At 43.6% G+C, this 21476-nt stretch overlaps 1 long non-coding RNA gene across 2 annotated transcripts in view; it reads right to left on the reverse strand.

Moving 5' to 3' along the window:
* Nucleotides 1–6802: 6802 nt before the first annotated feature.
* The window catches only part of LOC103092181 (uncharacterized), a 33837-nt gene continuing 19163 nt past the window's right edge, over nt 6803–21476 (reverse strand). For both annotated transcript variants that reach the window (XR_473649.3, XR_008912508.1), the window contains one exon: nt 6803–7362. This is a non-coding gene — a long non-coding RNA (uncharacterized LOC103092181). The remainder of the gene's footprint in view (nt 7363–21476) is intronic.

A 21476-nucleotide genomic window follows, 5' to 3' on the forward strand; every position in this document is an offset into this window, starting at 1 on the left:
TAAGGAATTCTGGGAAATACCAAGGACTTCTGGGGATTGAAGTCTAGAGTTCAAATCTCCATTTTACAACTGCCTGCCTGCACCATCTCATTTGTTTATATTATTGTACTTACTGATTGCTTTGAGGTTTAAATATTTTTAAGTTTATCTGTATTAATGTAGTCAATACCTTTCTGTAATATTGAAACATTTTAAGCTACTATGTTTTGCCTATATTGATCTTTAATTTGTACCTTTATCTTAACTGAAGAACAAAACATTGTATAAGGCCATGAACATCTTGCCTAAACCCTTATCATTAGATCCATCGAAGATCACATGTTGCCTTTGTGAGTTGTCACATAGATGATGATGGATGGACTTCATCAAAAGCTATATACAACCTTTGGAGAATTTAATGAGCTAAGAATTTAAATTGTAATTTTTTTTATAAATTGTAGTTTTAAGAGGTCTTCAGACATAATTTTGGATAACTAGTAATTTCTGAATGGATGATTTTTTATATTTATATATATATATATTATAAAGAATGTTGTATTAAAGGTAAAAAGTTCATATAAAGCAAGATGTCAAAAAGAGCTTCTGTGCATGCATAATAATTTAACTCTTCAGTTTAATTTACTTCCACCAGAACAATCTCGATTTCTTGGTGATGTTCTTGACCCAAATAAGTTTTACTTTGTTTAAAAATATATCTGCCAAGGTTGAAAGATTTGCTACATCTGTAAAAATTGTGACAAATATCTGTCAGTTCATATTTTTTATGTCATACAGCAACTTATGTGAAATATGATAGTGGGTTTGTTTGCTATTGTAATTAACTGGGCTACTGTGAATTTTGGGGACTTTGGTACTTCTTTGAATGTGCGTTATCTACTGTGTTATAGTTTTATTCTGAAAATCATTTGTACTCACACATGACAGCGTGTCACTGATTTTAAGCGATATATTTTTGATTTTTAAAACTTTTTTTAATTATTGTTTTTCCTTGCATGTGCAATATGGTATCTGAGTTTTATTTTTTCTCTCCTTTTTGCATTTGAAGCACATGTCAACAGTATTGAGAAGATTTTTCTTTAATTTTTTTGATTTTGCAGTAATATAAGTTTAAAATATATTTGTTCTAATATTAACACATGCCCAAAAAGCTTTAGACTATAAAAATGATGCCATTGATTCTTTAAAAATGATGGGACTTTGCTTCATGATTCTGTCCGATTCCAGAAGAAGAGAATATACAAAAGAGCCACTGTACAGTGCTCCAGAAGCACAGAGCACCTGCATAGTGCCTATGGAGCACAAGATCAAAGAGACCAGATCCCAGTGGGATTGATGTAATTTTGAGCCAAGACAAGAGAACTTGAACTTAGATCCAGAGTTAACCTTGGGATGTGAATTGAACTATGGGGGGTTGAAATGCCTTTGCTTTGAATGTATCCTCTTACGCCAAAGGGGAATGATCCCAAATTGGCTTTTTGTCAACCTAGTAATCATTGATTTTGGTTTTTTTCCTTTTTTCCACAAATTATTGCAATTTTTAAGTTGATTGTTTCCATGATCCTTTTGGGGAAACTGGTCTCCCAATAGGATCACAGGGGAGTATGTATAAAGGGAGATTTTGAACCTTTGACTTCATTCCCCAGAAGTCCTTAGTATTTCCCAAAATCCCCTATAATCTCTCCTGCATCTCCACGTTGGCGAGATCACATTATTGGTATATAACTGGCTGTAACTCCTCCTATGAGCTCTTTTTTTATATGGACTGGGTTGAGTTCAGGTACTTCCTTTTACTTTAGTTATTATTAATAAAACTTTATAAAACATATTTAGTTACTGATTATTAATTTTAATCTTTACACTATCCATAAATCCAATAGGTAATATGTTTCCTAATTTGCTCTAGGATTCCTAGGGCATGTACCCATCTTTAAACTTTTAAAATTTACTTCTATTAATTTTATTTTTTCCATATTGTTCATTTTGATTCATGCATCCATTTTGATCTTATTTTTCTAAATGGCATCTTACTGAACACCCTCTATGGCTAATACATTAGAGTTGTCAAGGGACACCTATTTTTTCTCCTGTTTTTAGAATATAAGCACTTTATCTCTGTATAACTCCTTCCAAATGCTCAAATGTATTTATTGTTCATGTTTTCTTTTGACTCCCTTGTTTGAATTGGAAAGTTTCTACTTAGCTCTAGTCTTTTAATCAGGAAAGATTAAAAATCCTCATTTCTATATGAAAGGTCCATTTTGTTGTCCTATAAAATTTTTTTTAAACCCTTATTTTCTGACTTAGAATCAATACTATGTATTGGTTCCAAGGCAGAAGAGTGATAAAGGTTAAACAATGGGGGTTAAGTGACTTGCCCAGGGTCACACAGCTAGGAAGTGTCTGAGGCCAGATTTGAACGCAGGACCTCCTGTCTCTGGGCCTTGGCTCTACCTTGTTGCCTTCTCCATAAGATTAATAATTAGTTTTATTGGGCTTTCTTTGACTATAAGCTTTTATCTTTTGCTTTTTGGAATACCATTTCAACATCTTTTCTTTATGGTTATAATTACCATTCTCTGGGGAGCTTTTCTACAGTTCCTTAATACCCAAACTCTTCTTTTTAGCAGCTTCCAGTATTTTTTATTTGACTTAAAATCTCTGGATTTTGGCAGTAATACTCTTAGGAATTTTCATTTGGGGATTTCATTCAGGCGGCGGTTTACAGATTCTTTCCATTTTTACTTTGTCCTCTAGTCCTAGTAGATTTAGGAAGTTTTTCTTTGGAATTTCTTGAACTATGCAAAGCTTTTTGTTGCTGTTCATGATTTGCTAACAGTCTAAAGATTCTGAATTCATTTCTCTCTGGGGTCTGTTTGACAGGTCAATTCTTGTTAGTGTATTTCATTTGCTTCTCTCGTTTATTTTTTCTCAATCTTTTGATTTTATTGGAGATTTTCTTCCTGTCCCCTGGCGTTGTGGCTTTCTTTGTGGCCCATTTTTGGGGATCAGATCCTTAGCTGAGGTGTATCACTTTCTGCCTAAGTCATCCATTCTCCTCCCCAGCTCTCATTTAGTTTAATATTATATTTTATATTTCACTTCTTTCAAATACTCTGGCGTTCCTGGTAGTCCTTCCAGCAAGGTCTTTCTTGTCATTCATTCCCTCTTCGGATGTTCTTTTCTTCTTGGCCGTCTCAGTCCATGGTATTCATTTGTTGTGTTGAGCATTTTCTCCTATTTATTGTCTTTCCATATATCTATGTTGGGATTTTGTACTTCGTGAAGACTCTGTTCCCTCCCATACTCTCGTTTTTTTCTTCTTTACACCCTTAACATCTGCCAAGAATTGGTCCCAGAAGAGCAGTCAGGGTGAGGCAAGTCAGGGCAAGGATAGGAAGTTTGAACCCAGGACCTCCCAGTTCCAGAGCTGGCTCTACCCACTGCGCCACCTGGCCATCCACGCCCTCCCTCCCTCCTCTTGGATGATGTGGGGCTTTGGCTTTGAACGAAGTGGCTGAGACTTGGCTTGGCCCGCTGCAGGCATCCCTGAGGTTTTGTTTCAGTCTCCTGGTCAATTCTAGCCTTGCTCATTTCTGTCTCCTCCTTGTACAGTTCCGGGCCACGGTGCTCCCCGGGCACTGGACTAGCCACCTTGCATGTTGTGCTGTAGATGCAGGCTAGAAGGGCTCTGGGTCAGACATGGGTCATCTCTGGCTCCTTTTGTGGGTTCAGAGACAGACATACAGAGACAGAGATGGAGAGACAGAAAAAGAGACCAGCGAGAGAAAGATGAGGACCACAATGAGGCAGAGAGAAAGAAAGAAGGGATCAGAGATGAGACAGAGAGACAGAGAAAGGAGGGAGGGGGGAAGACAGAGAGAGAGAGAGACAGAGATACAGAGAGACAGAGACAGAGAGACAGAGGCAGAGAGACAGAGACAGAGGCAGAGAGAAATAGAGGGAGAGAAACAGAGGCAGAGAGAGAGAGACAGAGGCAGAGAGACAGAGAAAAGAGGGAGAGGGAGAGAGACACAGAGAGAGAATGAGAGAGACAGAGACAGAGAGAGAGACAGAGGAAGAGAGGGGGAGAGAGAGGACAGAGACAGAGAGAGAGAGAGGAGAGAGAGACAGAGAGAGCAGAGAAACAGAGACAGAGAGAGAGAAAGAGGGAGAGAGACAGAAAAAGAGACCAGGGAGAGAAAGATGAGGACCACAATGAGGCAGAGAGAAAGAAAGAAGGGATCAGAGATGAGACAGAGAGACAGAGAAAGGAGGGAGGGAGGAAGACAGAGAGAGAGGGAGAGAGACAGAGAGACACAGAGAGACAGAGGCAGACAGAGACAGAGGCAGAGAGACAGAGACAGAGAAAGAGGGAGAGAGACAGAGAAAGGAGGGAGGGAGGAAGGAAGACAGAGAGAGAGGGAGAGAGACAGAGAGAGAGAAACAGAGACAGAGAGACAGAGGCAGAGAGACAGAGACAGAGGGAGAGAAAAAGAGACAGAGAGAGAAAGAGGGAGAGAGACAGAAAAAGAGACCAGGGAGAGAAAGATGAGGACCACAATGAGGCAGAGTGAAAGAAAGAAGGGATCAGAGATGAGACAGAGAGACAGAGAAAGGAGGGAGGGAGGAAGACAGAGAGAGAGGGAGAGACACAGAGACACAGAGAGACAGAGACAGGGAGAGAAACAGAGACAGAGAGAGAGACAGAGGCAGAGAGACAGAGGCAGAGGCAGAGAGAGAGAGAAAAGAGGGAGAGGGTGAGGGAGAGAGACACAGAGAGAGAATGAGAGAGAGACAGAGACAGAGAGAGACAGAGGAAGAGAGGGGGAGAGAGAGGAGAGAGACAGAGACAGAGAGAGAGAGAGACAGAGACAGAGACAGAGAGAAAGGAGGGAGAGGGAGAGGGGGAGAGAGGGAGAGAGACACACAGAGAGAATGAGACAGAGACAGAGACAGAGTCAGAGGAAGAAAGGGGGGGAGAGAGGAGAGAGACAGAGAGAGGAGAGACACAGAGACAGAGAGAGACAGGGGGGACAGGAGGGAGGAAGAGAGAAAAAGAAGAGAGAGGAAGAGATGAGAAAGGAGAGGAGAGGGAGGGAGAAAGAGATGAGAAAGAAAGATAGAAAGAAAGGAGGGAGGGAGGGAGGAAGACAGAGACAGACAGATGTCATTTCTAGGACACTTTTAGGGTCCCAAAGCCCTTTGAGCCCATTTAAAATTACTAAAATGCCTCGTGTAATCCAATTCACTAACATTATTTTTCGGAGTTCAAGTCAAGGAGACTCCCACAACACTCACCACAGAAAATTCAACAAAATGATTTAGGAAGCCGAGACAAAGCGGGGCCCTGGCAGGAGCAGGAGCACAGCTCATGGCTCATCCCCATCTAGCTGGTCTAATAGAGACTTCTAAACTTTGGGTGGTGCAGTAGCACACCTTGGCCACCAGGGGGTGCCCCACATTGCAAAAGGCAGAATGCAAAATCGAATACAATTTGCACTAAAGCTTTTGTCCAGTGGAAGAAACAGTTGACATAATAAGGCTTGGTACACTGTGTTGCAGAAATGTCGCACATGCAGATCCCAAAAGAGCGCGCTCACACACACACACACACACACACACACACACACACACACACATAATTCTCCACCCAAAATGGCGGATATTCTACAAAATGGTCTTCAGTGCCTCCAATGTCTAGACCTTTGACTCCAGTGTGTGTGGGGTGTCAGTGTGAGCCCAGCTCAGCAGCGTCCACTGCCTTCCAGAGCAGCGTCAGAGCAGTGTCAGGGGCGTCTCTTCGAGGAACTGCCTGCCATTGATTTCCTATGAGAGCTCCTCGCTTCGGAGTGGGCTCCACCCTGGGTCAGCCATGCTGCTGGCTCTACTCTCAGCCTCCCTGGGAGGGGAGGGGAGTTTACCCCTGCCTCCCTCCTTCCTGCTTTTGTTCTTTTTACTGCAATATCACACTCATACACACACGCTTACTTTTCCTCCTTTAGTATCACAGGTACAGTTAGCATCCAGTGATTCTATTTTCTTCCTCTTCAAGGTTTTACAATATGCATTTTCTTTTAAGCAGTAAATTAATTGAATTAAATTAAATTTTAATTTAAAAAATACTTAGTTCCTACTCCCACATATACATTTTAAGACAGCGACTTTCCTTCTCAAATTACCTTTATATTTTAACATTTAAGCCTCCAAAATTCATATTCACCTTTTTGTTTCCATGTCTTTTCCTCTTTCTCCCTCCTCCCCTTCCCCCCTCCCTCCCTTCTTCCCCTCTTTCCATTGTTTCTTCCTTCCTCCCCTCCCTCCTTCCTTCATTCCTTCCTTCCTTCCTTCCCTCCCTCCTTCCTTCCTTCCTCCCTTCCTCCCTCCCTCTCTCCCTCCCCTCCTCCTCCTCTTCCTTTTCCCCTAGGATCAGAAAATCACTAAATCTCAGTCAAACGGCTTCAGGGGATCACCGAATCCAACCCCCAACTCTAAAATGAAATTCTGAAAGCCCAGCAGAAAACAATAACAATGTAGCAGAGAAAAGGCAGTTAGTTCTGTTGGAGCCTGGGGTGGATACACAGATAACTCACGAGTCACGGCTTTCTGAGACATAAACAGAAGGGAGGGGGAGGGCGTCACGTGGATACGGTGGGTGAAGGCAGCCCGTGTTTATTTCCTTGGCTGCCATCTTGCTTTTGACCTTCCAGGGAGCCGCTCTTCTCTAGCACGAGAGCCATCGAGGGGTTCCAATGCTTGGAAATCTGCAAGAGGACAAAGTAGCTGGGAATAAAGAGGGGATTGCTTAGACCAGAAACATTTCATTTGGGAGCTCTGGGCTGGGGCTGGGTTTTCCCGGAGGGAGGCAGGTTGCCCAGGCTGAGCTTTAGGGCTCCTCCACGTCAGAGCATGTTTAGAAGTTCTTGGGCGGCTTCAGGGCGTTTTCTAGTTACTTGAGGGCTGTGGGAACAGCTTGTTCCTGAGAGCCTGACTCCCTTGGACCTGGAGGGACCAGGGCTTGGCTTGGCTGCTGGGGTGATGGCTTGACCCCATTGGGGAGATGCCCGGTCATTTGGCTTTTGAATTTCCCCTGGGGGCTTGAGCTAGAGCCAGGGTGCCAGGCATTTGTGATGATGACAAGCTACGGCAAGGGACAGCTTTTCCAATAGTAAGAAAATGGCTGTCTCTGAAAAGGGAGGCAGGGCGTGGGTAGGTATTGTGCCAAGCCTTTTCCTAGTGGGGGGAGCCTCAACAATCCATTTAGTCTCCCAGTTTCTTCAGCAGCTCTTTAGGACTTGTTCTGAATGAAGGGAGTCTTCACACTGGAAGTTCCTTGTGGATAGGATCTCAGGTTCTTGCACAACTCTGGAAAATGGAAAAAAAATTACCATTCATATTATAATAATTACAATAGCACGAGATCCTTCTACAAGACAGTTATGATGTAATGAAGGAACAACGACTTGGGAGTCAGGGAACCCATCTTTACACCTTCATTCTGCCCCTTCCTACCTGTGCAACCTTGGGAAAGTAAATTAACTCTCTGGACCTTGGTTTCCTCCTCTGTATAATGACACATTTGGGCTTCGATGGTTTCTGTGGTCCCTTCTGGATCCAAATTCCTGACCATTTTCTCATACTTTATTCGGGGTCAAATAGAACCATTTAATTCCTTAAGTCATTCTTAAGAGGTTTCTTTTGTATGTGCAGTTGGTAGTCGACTACCTGGATTGCTGAGCCTTCTCTGCCTTCCTCTTTGCCAACACTGCTTTTTCCTCATGAAAACAGCTAATAGCCTACCTTTACATGGCACTTTGGGAAAAGAATCTCATTTGACCCTCCCAACAACCTTGGGAAGTAGGCGTGATTGTTATCCCCATTTTACAGATGAGAAAACCGAGGCAGACAGAAGTGAAGTGACTCACAAGGTATCTGAGGCAGGATTTGAGCTCAGGTCTTCCTGATTCCCGACCCATGACTCTAACCCTATGCTTATTCCTTAGCCCTTATCTCACCCCAGCCCCCTACTTTCCTGAATTCCTGTCAATTCTGTTTTCTGCTATAGAGGCACTCCCAGACTTTTACATTTGGGGGACCCCTGCTCCATTAGCACCCTGGGGCCAGTTTGGCTGATATACCCAGTTAACGTCTGATATGAGGCAGATTCTTCATGACCAACTCTGTCTTTCCAAGAGGATGCTTAAGTGTGTTGGAGCAAAGACCCACAATGTGGCCGATCCCTGCCAGTTTTGAGGAGGCTGTCTGGGAAGTCTCTTCTCTGCTGCTCCCTCATGGAGGGGAGTGGGGGCACGCCCAGGTCTAAGCATCATGTTTTCCAAAATTTATGAAAATACAGAAAATTCTTTAGGCCCTGGAACATTATTCACACTCATTACTTGTGGCTAATCTTGGGTCCCATTCTGAATTCTCACCAGCATGGATAATGTTTTTGATTTCCTCTACCCACAGCCAATGGATTTGTGCTCAGAGTTGGAAATTAAACTTAAATAAATATAATTAAGAAGAATTAATGTATGCCCAATCACTCCAAAGCTCAGTCTGAACAATATTTGGATGTATCTGCTCTTTGAAGGATTAGTCCTACAACACTGCCTCTACCTCCCTTTGTAACCCTCCCCTCCAGTAATACAGTTAAACAAGGTGGTTAATCAAGGGTTAATATGATGTGCTCTTTGCTCCTTGATTTGGAGACGCAGCTCCAGAGAGAACAAACCCTTCCAATATGGCTGTCCCTAAAGGTGATTCACTCATCCATCTATCCCTCTATCCATCTGTCCCTCCATCCAATTATCCCTCCATCCATCTGTCCCTCTATCCATCTATCCCTTCATCCATTTATCCCTCCATCCAATTATCCCTCCATCCATCTATCCCTCCATCCATCTATCCCTCCATCCATTTATCCCTCCATCCAATTATCCCTCCAACCATCTATCCCTCCATCCATCTATCCCTCCATCCATCTATCCCTCCATCCATCTATCCCTCCATCCATCTATCCCTCCATCCATTTATCCCTCCATCCAATTATCCCTCCAACCATCTATCCCTCCATCCATCTATCCCTCCATCCATCTATCCCTCCATCCATCTATCCCTCCATCCATTTATCCCTCCATCCAATTATCCCTCCAACCATCTATCCCTCCATCCATCTATCCCTCCATCCATCTATCCCTCCATCCATTTATCCCTCCATCCAATTATCCCTCCAACCATCTATCCCTCCATCCATCTATCCCTCCATCCATCTATCCCTCCATCCACTTATCCCTCCAGCCATTTCTCCATCCAGCCATTTATTAGCTCATTCAACAAGCATCTATGAAGCGCTTACGATGCGCCGGGCCGGGTGTTGGTCCTGGGGTCGCAAGGGTACAAGATGAAGAGTCTCTGCCCCCAGAGAACTCTTGTGCTGTTGGGGTGGGAGGAGGGAACAGCACATGAGCACAGACATCAGATAACATTTGTTCAGGGCAATATTGTAGCTTTGACAGAAGCCAGGGTGTCAGAGGCAGGCGCGAGGAGGGAACTCCTTCCTGATAGGGACCCTGCTTGGGTGAAAACGTGGCAATAAGGGAGGGAATGTTGCCTCTAAAGAACAGCAAGCAGAACGCTTTGTACGGACCGTAGAGTATCACAAAGAAAGTGTGTAAAAAGTCTCCAGATTAGACAAGACGTTCAGTGCCAACGAGAGGAGCATCTCGTCTGAGAGGCAGGAGGGGGCCCGAACACTTTGCTGCGGCTGACAGCCGTCCACCCATGCTGTAGGGACACACAGACAGTAAGAAGCCATTCCTGACTGCACCTTTTCCTACCCAGAGCCCTCGGCTTCCCTAGCAGAAAGCTGGGTATGAAACCATCCCCAGAAAGTCTCCTCGTTCCCTTGGCCAATCTAGAGGGTCTGAGCCTGTCCTTTCAATCAAACCATGTGGCAGCCAAGGGGCATAACGGACAGAGGACTGGATTTAGAGTCGAGAAGTCCTGAATTCAAGTCATACATCAGAGACTAGTTCTGTGACTGGACAAGTCATTTCACGTCCCTCTACCTCACTTTCCTTCTCTGTCAAAGGGATCATAGCGCCGACCTCATAGGGTTGCTTTTAGATTCAAATGAGACAACATGTGTAAAACTCTAAGCAAACCTTAAATCCCTTCATGGATGTTAGGTATTAGTAATCAGGCACTGAGGATAGAGTGCCATCCTTGGAGCCAGGAGACCCAAGTTCAAATCCTGCTTCAGACACTTAAGTTTCTGTATGATCTTAGCCAAGTCATTTAACCACCACCCTCCTTAGTTTCCCTTTGTGCAAAATGGGCATCAGCATCACAATACTCATCTCACCAGTCATGAGAATCCAATGAGATACTATTTGTACAAGGCTTTATAAAGCTTTTATTGTATTCAATAAATGCCAGTTAGTATGATGTATCTCATGGTACAAAAGGTACGAAGAGTCCCAGAACCTCTATTGGGAAATGCCACTATCTATCTATCACGCTGAGAAAAATGTAGAAGGGAAAATCCTCCCTTTTCCTGCAAAGACCCAAGGAGCCCAGGCACGTGGGAGAGCCCAACTCCCCCAGGAGCAGCCTGGCTCCCCCTAGATGGGCCCTGAAGGGCAGACGGGTTCAAAGCCTTCTTCCCAAGGACAGCCGGGACTTGGACGCCTCTCGGGAACTCCGTCCCTCCCTTTTTTTCCTTTTAGAAGTCGAGCCATCACGAGCAAGGCCACGCCAAGGCTGTGCTACAACTCAAGTCAGGCACAGGCAGAACTAGCAAATGCCAGGGCCGGCGATGGCTTTAAATAGACCAAGGACGGCCAAAGCAATGCGAGCATCGTGCATTCATGCCGCCCTTCGGCTGAGCCCGTCCTGCAGGGTCTTGTAAGTAACAGCATCATCTCCCAGCTTCTGCCCTGGGAAGAGGCCCACGTGAGTGCTTTCGGGGACCGTCCCACCTCCCAGGGGAGGAAAGGGGATGAGGAGGGGAAGCAGCCCCAGCGCCTTGGCCCAGCCCTCCTGGACCTCCCCTGAGGAAAGAATAAAAATGACCCTGGAGGACTCCAGGCACCTGGTGGCACCCAATCGGTATTCCTTTCCCATCTGAAAGCATTAGCAAGTCGATGAAAAATCCAGGACCCAAAACGTATTCAGACTCATGAGCTTGTATGGGCTTTCCCAGCCAAACGACTCACAGGACCAGGACCAAAGGTTCACACGACCCCAGAACTGTAGTGGGAAGGACCTGAGAGGCCGTGAGATCCACCCATCCCGGCCGCCATGTCTCTGGCAAGGAGCCCCCCACCCTCTGCTTGATCTCACTAGGGAGGGCTAGTTCACTGTCTATTCTAGCAACCACTTTGGGGCAGTGCTGACCATTGAGGAAGGTTTCCACTCACTGCTTTAATTCTGTCCTCTGGAGCCAAATAGCCCCATTGCTCTTCTGTGGGATGAAATAGTTCATCATGAACCATCATCTACCCTTTTGAATTTCTTCTTCTCTAGCTTAAATATCCCCAATTCCCTTAGCTGATCCTGAATTGGTTGCCATCTCATTGGGTCTCTCTCTGTGTCTCTCTGTCTCTCTTTCCCTTTCTCTCTATCTCTCTCTCTGTCTCTCCCTCCCTTCCTCTCTCTCTCTCCCTCCCTCCCTCCCTTCCTCTCTCTCTCTCTCTCTCTCTCTCTCTCTCTCTCTCTCTCTCTCTCTCTCTGTCTCTCTCTGTCTCTCTCTCTCCCTCCCTCTTTCTCTGACTCTGTCTCTGTCTCTCTCCCTCTTTCTCTGTCTCTGTCTCTGTCTCTCTGTCTCTCCTTCCCTTCCTCCTTCTCTGTCTCTCTGTCTCTCTCCCTCTTTCTCTGTCTCTGTGTCTCTCCCTCCCTCCCTCCCCCCCCCCTCTCTCTCTCTCCACCCCCTCTGTATCTGTGTGTGTCTCTGTCTGTCTCTCCATCTTTCCCTCTCTGTCTCTGTCTCTCTGTCTCTGTCTCTCTGTCTCTGTCTCCCTCCCTCCCTTCCTCTCTCTCTCTCTCTTTCTCACTCGCTCGCTTGCTCTCCCCCCTCTCTGTATCTCTCTCTGTGTCTGTGTGTGTGTGTCTCTGTCTGTCTCTCCCTCTTTTCCCCTCTCTCTTTCTCTGTCTCTGTCTCTCTCTGTCTCTGTATGTGTGTGTGTCTCTCTCTCCCTCTCTCTCTCTCCCTCTCTCTCTCTCTCTCTGTATCTCTCTCTCTCTCTCTCTCTCTCTCTCTCTCTCTCTCTCTCTCTCTCTCTCTCTCTCTCTGTCTCTGTCTCCCTCCCCTTTTACTTCCTGTCTTAGTATCAATTCTAAGAGAAAAGTGCAGCAAGGGCTAGGTAATCCAGGTTAAGTGACTTGCCCAGAGTCATACAACCAGGAAGTGTCAGAGGCCTCTCTATCTATGGTGTTACTAGCTGCCCCTTGGTGGTTCTCTTGTAAATGTTCTCCAGCTTTTTTAGGATTGTTAACAATTGGAAGGAGCCTTAGGAGACATATTAAATCCACGATGTTCATTGAACAGATAAGGAAAGTGACCCACGTCCTTAATATCTGCCACCCAGAACCAAACACCAAAAAGGATGTCCAAGTGTGGTTGACAAGGGTAGGATCAGCAACTCCCCAAGACCTTAGGGCTGCTTTGTTTCTCTTAGCTCCCCTTTTCCAAACTCTTATCTCATGCTGTTGGCTGGTAGAGTTTATTTCATGAAACAGTCAAATCAGAAAAGAAACCACAAAACTCCAAACAGTAGGCAGCTGGAAATGGATCTAAAAACGTAAAAAAAACCAAACTTGTATCTAGGTCTATAATGTGCAGGAGTCCACTCTGACCATTTCCTCCATCTTCCTGGAATGGCAATTTCCTAACTGGGAAGCACAAGGGAAATAATCTGTTCCAACCTCCTTTTTTCACATGCAAAAAAACTAAGACCTCCTAAATGGAAATGACTTGTCAGAGGTTACACAATAAATAATTTAGCAATAATAAACACTGAGGATACAAGAAAAAAGTGCTTGACTTTAAGGGGTTTCCGTGCTAATGAAGGAACCAACAAACCTATTTAGAGGTAGATGTAAGAAATATACAAAGTAGGCATGAAGGAGCCTTAGAAGGAAGGCACTTGGGAAAGGCTTTTTGTAGGAAGTGGTGCTTCATTGGAGTCTTTTTTCTTTTAAACCTTCACCTTCCCTCTTAGAATCAATACTGTATATTGGTTCCAAGGCAGAAGAGTGGTGAGGGCTAGGCCATGGGGGTCAAGTGACTTGCCCAGGGTCACCCAGCTAGGAAGTGTCTGACGCCAGATTGGAACCCAGGACCTCCCATCTCTAGGCCTGGCTCTCCATTCCCTGAACCACCCAGCTTTCCCCTTCATCCAAGTCTTGAAGGAAACCAGAGAAATGGGATTCCAATTCATAGACATTTCACATAACTTGTTTCAACCTTAACTATGTGGTGGGAGGAATGCTTCTTGAATGGTAACTAGAACCAGAGGCATCTTCAAAAAGGCCTGAATCGGCTTTGGCCATCTGACTTGGCCTCATTGGAGGGAACGTGCTACAAGGGGAGAGGCTATGTTCCCTTTGGAGCCCTGTGGCCTCTTTGTCCTTGGTCTCTGGGTTTGTTCTTTTCCCTTCTGGCTGGAGGGAGGAGGAGGAGGAGAACTTGTAAGTTTCAAGTTCCCTCTGTCTGGTTCTGGGACCACAACCCCACTGATGCCCCAAGGAACCAGGAGTGACCTTCGGGAGTACTCCTGGTGCCCTAGTCCAGTGGAAGCTGAGGTGTGGGAACAGCTGCCCAACATGGTGCAGGCAAACATGAACTTGGTTGGAGTCAAGCTATGTAAGGAGTTGAGCTCATTTGAGCCTATTTTCCCCAGAGACCAAGGTGGTATATTGGAGAGTAGGGATGCTCCTGTGGCACTGGAGAAAATGGTTCTGGATTTGTTCTTGCTTTCTGAACAAGTCAATATTCCTTCATAAGAGCTCATCGAGATGAAATGGCTAGATCAAACTGGGGGAGTAGGGTAGCCATCGGCCCCTGACTATAGGAGGAAACACAGCTGATGGGGACCCAAACCAATGGCGGAAGAAAAAAAGAACATCACAAACTCCTCAGGAAGTCCCAAGACCCTGAGAGTCAATGTCCCTGGCTCTGAGACGCTGAGCCAGAGTCGAGCACAGTGCATGCATCTAGGTTCTGATCAGGAAGAATAATGAGCCCCATGAAGTGGTGGCATGTATTATAATCCCCTCTATTTGAAGTTATAAGTATGTAAAATATGGCCAGTGCCCCTGGCCTAGTAGAAAGAGGCAGAATAAATTCAAGCATTCATTATTCCCACTAATCTCCAACTTGGCTGCGTGTAAGAAGCATAGTCAGAGGAGGTGAAATCAAAATAGCAGAGTCAGAATATATGAAATTCTAATAAAATTCCAAAGAGACTTCTGGGAAACATTTGCAAATCTTGGGGGAAATAAAGATCCTGCCTTCTGGGAAAAGCCAAGCGCCGAGGAGTAGCTCTAATAGAGCATCACTGATGAATCGACCAGGTGGAGCAGGGTTGGCCAGACCTTGAAAGAATAATGGAATCTTTGAGTTGGAATTCCCAATCAGAAACCCTCTCTATGATTTCCCAACAGATGATCATCTCACTTCTCCTTGAGGCTGAGACCTGAATTAAGCTCTCTTCTAGAGTGGGAGGCTTGTTGTGCTTTGACTATAAAACAGGATTCCTTGCATTTCTTGGAACTCTTTTATTTTTCCCAATAGAGTACGAGCTCTTTGAAGGTTGGGACTGTTTTGGTTTTGTCTTTGTATCTCCAGTGCCCAGCCCAGTATCTGGTACTTAGAAGCTCCTTAAAATCTTATTAAATTCAATTTCAAATCCTTTATTTTTCTTAAACTTAAACGCTTCTGACACAAATCAATGGAGGAGCTGACCAAATGAAAGAAGGAGTGGACCAAACACACCTACATGGCATCACCTTTGACTTTGGACAGGGTTCGAGCACTCCTTCTCCCTGGTCCTCCCCACTAAAGATTCTGAACTTTTATTTTCTTTCCAATTCAGCCCTTGGAAAGAAGGAACTGTAATCTCTATCAGTGTATTCATTATGACCAAATTCCCCAGCAAGAATGAATGTCCCATGGAGTTTATTATAATGGGATTTTACATGGACTGGAATAATCCATTTCTTGCTACTATAGGTACGGGCTCCAGAGGTAGAAATGTTGAGAAAGCTGCTCAAGCTCTTCCAGCCTGCTTGGAAAATATTTCCTGCCTTTGTGTTAGGGATAAAGACCCAGCTAAGCCCCAAGGAGAGGAAAAATTGTTTCAGCAACCTTGTGAACAAGCTGGCCAATAAGTCTCAGACAAACTGAGAGGTCATAGATTTGGAATTAAAAAGAACTTTAGAGGCAAATCCAACCCCCTTCCCCTCCCTCTACTTTTTCAGCTTTGGAAAGTGAAACTCAAAAGATAAGATGACTAGAAGGGATCTTCAAGATCCAACCCCCTCATTTTACAGATAAGAAAACAGAGGCATTTTTTCAAGGTCACACAAGTATTAAGCAAGAGAGCCAAGAACTGAGATCATAGCACTCCATGCTCCATACTTCCTCCTACTTGCCCAAGGTCACTGCCTAGGGTCAGTGCCAAGATTTGAATCCAGGTCTTCTGACTAAATCCTGTGCTCTTTCTACTATACCATGACCGTTATGCTAAAATTTAACCATTTCTCATAATGTATTTTTTTGTTAAAGTGTTTTTTCATTCAGCAAAAAGTCCTCCTACACTGAATTTTCCAGCTGAGGTGGACCATTTTTGATTATTTACTCCAACCTTTCTCTCTTTGTCCCAGAGGGAAGAATCATGAACTTCTCCATGAATGGACAAATTCTCATCATTCCCTGCCACCCTCCCAACTGGTGGCTCTTTTCCAGTGTCTAGCACAGTATTGAGCAACATAGCAGATGCTCAATAAATCCAAATGGTCAATTAATTAACAGCCGTTCCATGACCTCATAGCCCTCTAGAGGCCCCCCTTCTAGCTCAAAATCAAGTGGATGTTGTCCTTTCATACCCAAAGAGGATCAAAATGACATCATTGGGTGTCTTTTGATATGTGTAAATTGGATTTAAGTGAGGCAGAATTTTGAAAATTCATCAGCCTCATTCTCTCTTCTAGAGTCATTGAAGTCCAGCGGCAAGACAAAAGTCTACAGTGCAGGCATCATCCACCTTCATGGTCTTTGGAACAAATTGTTCCTTCTACCAGGGGAAGTCTTCACATGCCTGGGGTAGACACCCATTAACTCACCAATAGATCGAGGCCAATCAATTACCCTCAACCTGGTTGAGCCCTTCTGTCAAGATGGTTTACCGGTGTCTGGCCACTGTGCATGCTATAGCTTCTTGGAGCCATAGGAGAGAGCTGGATGGCAAGCGGACACCAAAGGAGGAAAGTAGCCCTAAAAAGGGCTCAATTCCTCCAACCAGAAGTATTAGTCTTTACTGAATACCCCGTACACCCCCACGTGATCTTCTGACTTGGCTAGCAAAAAACTGGCCAGATAGCACAGAAAATAAGTGCTTAACCCTTAGGGAATCTCATGGAGCTGGGAGGGAAACCATGTTGTGTTCATATTTTATTTAGCAAGAAATCAAGTTCGACAACTCTTCAATCTTTTGTGCATCAACTCAGACAGTGCTGAGAACATTGTAAGAAGGACTGTGTGAATCACAAGTAACTATGTGGTCATTTGTACATGGAGAGATGATCAGTTTGGGAGCTTGAGATTTAGGAAATGATGGAGGACTCAATATGTGGGCACTATTATTCCATCCAATACTTCAGTGGTCTCTGATGTTTACTGGTGTTCTTACTCCTTCCACCAGTATTATACTCTTTTTAGAACTTACAGGCAATCTTCAAGCATTGCCAAGGCCAACGAACCATCACTCTATAACCTAAATGGTGAGGAGGGACTGAATCCAAAGCGTGTAAGCTCCATCCTCTAGTTCTCAAAAACACAATTGGGTCCTTCTACCCTTCCCAAAGGGCCCTGGGCATGATGGAGCATGATGGTACCTTCCTGGATTCAAGAGGGTTGACACAGATTCAAAATGGTGTTGGAAATGTAGGGAAAATCATTATTCATTTTCCTATTTTGGGCTCCCTAAGACAGGGAAACTTGGAGTTATTTATTATGCATACAACATTCTGATTATGCATACAACATCCATACATAATTATAATAAAGCAATAACAACAGTGGATTTACATAGGATCTCTCTTCTGTAAAATGGAGATTTGAACCCTAGACTTCAATCCCCAGAAGTCCTTGGTATTTCCCAGAAGTCCCTATAATCTCACCTGAGTCTCCATCTAGTTGAGATCACAATTAGTATTTAACTGGCAGTCTCTGCCTCCCAGGCGCTCTGCTCAGAGATTTGCAAGATGTAATAAGTAAGCTTTGAATGGGCAAATCAGCCCTAGGCACGTGGTTTTCTTATTTTGTATTTTCTTTATTCCTTGATTTCTAATAATCCTTAATAAACCTCATAAAATATAATACTTCTATTCTAAAGATCTCAATTCATTTCCATGTGCTATTTTGCTTATCTTTTGTAATATACCAGGTAGATAAAAAAGCAGCCATTAACTTTGTGATAGAATGCAAGCCTCTATGAGGATAGGGTGTATTTCATTTCTGGTTTTAAATCACCCATCTCCATAGATGGCTTTTGATTGATTAATTTTTAAAATGGAGAAACTGAGCCCAGAGACATTCATTGGTGGCCACTGGATTGTTACATTCCCCCCATTAAGACTCTTAAATGAGGAGATTTGATAGAAAACATTTTCTGTGGTCCCTTTCTGATCTGGGAGCCAAAATAAGTTGACTTCTCCTCTTCCACTCCTTATCCCCCTCTCCAAACCTCCAAGTTATGTTGCTGGCAGAGCAAGATACTGAAATCCAGATTTTCATATTCCTCATTCAGTGTAAAGGGTGAATATTATGGTTGAGACTGAGAAAATCTAAATTTAAATGGTCACCAAGGGAAATTCCAAATAATAAAATACCCAAGTCAGCTGCCAAATTTAATAACAAGAGGAAGAAAATATTAGAGAGGGAGAGAGAGAGGGAGAGGGAGAGAGAGAGAAGGAGAGAGAGAGAGAGAAGGAAAAAGGGAGAGAAGGAAAGAAGTTTAACTCAGAACCACTGTGGCTCAGGCTGAGCCAAATCAGGCATTAAGGCCTTGGAGAGCCAAAGAAGGGAAAGGGATCAGTCCTTATCACTCATGTGACCAATCTGAAGGAAAGCAGTCTGCGGGGCTCCTCCAACCTCAAGCTCCAACCTCGAACTGAACTCTAGCCCTCCTCCCAGGAAGTCCCGAGAACTCCAGAGGCTGTTCTCTACCTCACTTCCTGCATCTCACATGTGCCATTGCTGGCTCAAGCTTGACCTAGGACTGCCCAGAGGTCTGTCCTTTTTTTGCACATGTCTGTTGAAGGCCATATTCTCAAATAATTAAATCTTGAGTTTTCTGCAGCCTTTCCTAATCTTGTTACACTGTGTAGGGTGGAGAATGTAGTTTCCAAGATCTGATTCTGTTATTTCAAGTATTTCTATTGTTATTGATCAGGAAATAGCCAAATCTGATCTTCTAAAGAATGGTCTGAATAGGGTAGAGTAATTTTGAAATTCACATCAGTGTCTACTGGATAAACATGCTCCTCAAGAGGAATCTGAGGTAGGCACCTTTTGGCAATCTTTGCATTTGGAGAATATATTCAAAAGCACAAAGGGAGTTCAGTTTTAAAACATACCTCCCTCTTTCTCAAGAATGGTGATTAATTAAACAAAGAGACTAACTTTGAATCAAACATCCCACTTTGTTGTCTCTTCTGTGACTCAGTATTATGCTGATTAGCAGAGCCAGAGATTTGAATACACTCTATATTCGGATGAGAGTGGGGAAATATGCCAGCATCAATTCTGCTGGGCAGCTCCCTCTGTTTATCCAGTGCACATAGTTCCATTCATCAACTCTATTCCACTCCACTCAGTTTAATTCCAGTACAGTCCCACCATGTCCACTCTATTCCATTCTCCTTCTTCATTTCATTCCATTCTACTCTTCTCCACAAAAATACACAGAGCAACTACTGTGTGCCAAGGCTAAGCTAAATTTGATTTGTAGTTAGTTTTAAGAGGGAGATTATAAAGTGGATATGAGAGACATTTAGGTGTTGTCATCATTATTACAATTATTACTATTACGTTTATATTTTATTTTTTCCAAGTACACATAAATAACTTTAACATATTTTTTTAATTTTGAGGTCTAAACTCTCTCCTTCCTTTACCTCCCCCATCTTGGGAAGGCAAGTAATTTGATATAGATTATACATATGAAGTCATACACAACATATTTCCATGATAGCCATTTGGCAAAAGAAAACACACATGCAAAAAAAGAAAAATTAAAAATTAAAAGTATGCTTTCAAGAGAGGTGGAGCCAAGATGGCATTGTAGTAGCTCAGAAAACTGAAACCTCTCTGAAAATCCTCTTAAACTAAGCTTAAAATAACTCCTCAAAGGGGATGTGGCAAAATTGGGACATAAATGCATTTCTGGTGGAGTTGTGAATTGATCCAACCATTCTAGAAGGTAATTTGGAACTATGCCCAAAGGGCTTTAAAAGACTGTCTGCCCTTTGATCCAGCCATAGCACTGCTGGATACTAACCCCAAAGAGATAATAAAAAAAGACTTGTGCAAAAATATTTATAGTCATGCTTTTTGTGGTGGCAAAAAAAAGGAAAACGAGGGGATACCCTTCTATTGGGGAATGGCTGAACAAATTGTGGTATATAATGATGATGGAATACAATTGTGCTAAAACAAATAATGAACTGGAGGAATTCCATGAGAACTGGAATGACTTCCAGGAATTGAGAGGAGCAGAATAAGGAGAACCTTATACACAGAGACTGATATACTGTGGCACAATCAAATGTAATGGATTTCTCTACTAGCAGCAAAGCAATGATCCAGGACAATTCTGAGAGACTTGTGAAAAAGAACGCTCTCCACATCCAGAGAAAGAACTGTGGGAGTAGAAACACAGAATAAAAACAATTGCTTGGTCATATGGTTCAATGGGGATAAGATTGGGGATGTAGATTCTAAATGATTGCCCTAGTGCAAATATCAATAATATGGAAATAGGTCTTAATCAATGACACATGTAAAACCCAGTGGAATTGCTTATTGGGTATGGGAGGGTGTGGGAGGAGGGGAGGGAAAGAACATGAATCATGTAACCATGGAAAAATGTTCTGAATTAATTAAATAAAAATTTTCAAATCACACACAAAAAAAAGCTCCTCAAAATGAATACTAGAGTGACAGAATCACTGGGGGATGGAGTGAAGTAAAACTCTACTATAGAAAACAACTTGGAATGTAGGCAGAGAGGGTTTATTTCACTAGAATGAGGGGGGAGAGCGGCCAGAAACAAAATTGCACACTGAGGAATATAAGCTGCCCACCCCACATCTACTGCTCCAGGTTACAAACCTGGGGCCAAGCCAATTTCAAGACCTCAAGACCCTGCCTAAACTAATAGCAGAGCACCCCATGCCCATTCTTTGAAGTTCCAAGTCCTAGCACAAGCCTGCAGTGAGGTCCTAAGCTCCATCAACACGACAGTCCACAGTTCACTGAGCTGGAGTAAACCCAGATTGAGGCTCTGAGCCTCTGTCTAAACTGACAATGAAGACTCCAATCCCAGTGCAAGTCCAACACAAGCCATTCCTTGTCTGGCTGGCACTAACCTAAGGGGAGGTCCAGAGCCTTTACCAACCTATACTGAATCCCCAAGTCTGCAGTGAGTGAGGCTAAGAGTGCCTGTTCAGGCTTGAGGTCAGGCTCTGAGACCCAGAAAAAGGAACCCCTAGTGCTCTGAGCCCTATAATTCATCAGCAGTCCCTAGGGGAGACTGAATCATTAGCAGGAGGTGATTTTCAGAGCTCCCAAACTATAAGCCATCATACCACCTTGGAATAACTGAAACTTGCAGAAACCCAGAAATATAGCTGAGGGTAGCAGTAAGGAGAAAGTATCAGAGAATGCCCTTTCTACCCTGAGAATAGAGCCCACTTTTTAAGATAAAAGTAAAATTTTAAAAAGTCTGGGATAATGAGCAAACAGCAAAAATCAACACGACCTAATCACAGAAAATTATTGTGACAAAGTGGAAGTCAAGAAAAAGTGTTGGAAAATTAACAAATATCAATAAAAAGGTAATCATAGAAAATTTTTAGGGAGAAAAAGAAGAAAAAGGCTCAGATTCAGAAGGGGATAGTGAGATAAAAGCAGACACATGTAAAACTTCAAAGAAAAATGGAAATTGGTCTCAGGCTCTGTAAGAGCTCAAAAA

This window comes from Monodelphis domestica, chromosome 5, assembly GCF_027887165.1.
Source record: "Monodelphis domestica isolate mMonDom1 chromosome 5, mMonDom1.pri, whole genome shotgun sequence".
Lineage (NCBI taxonomy): Eukaryota > Metazoa > Chordata > Mammalia > Didelphimorphia > Didelphidae > Monodelphis > Monodelphis domestica.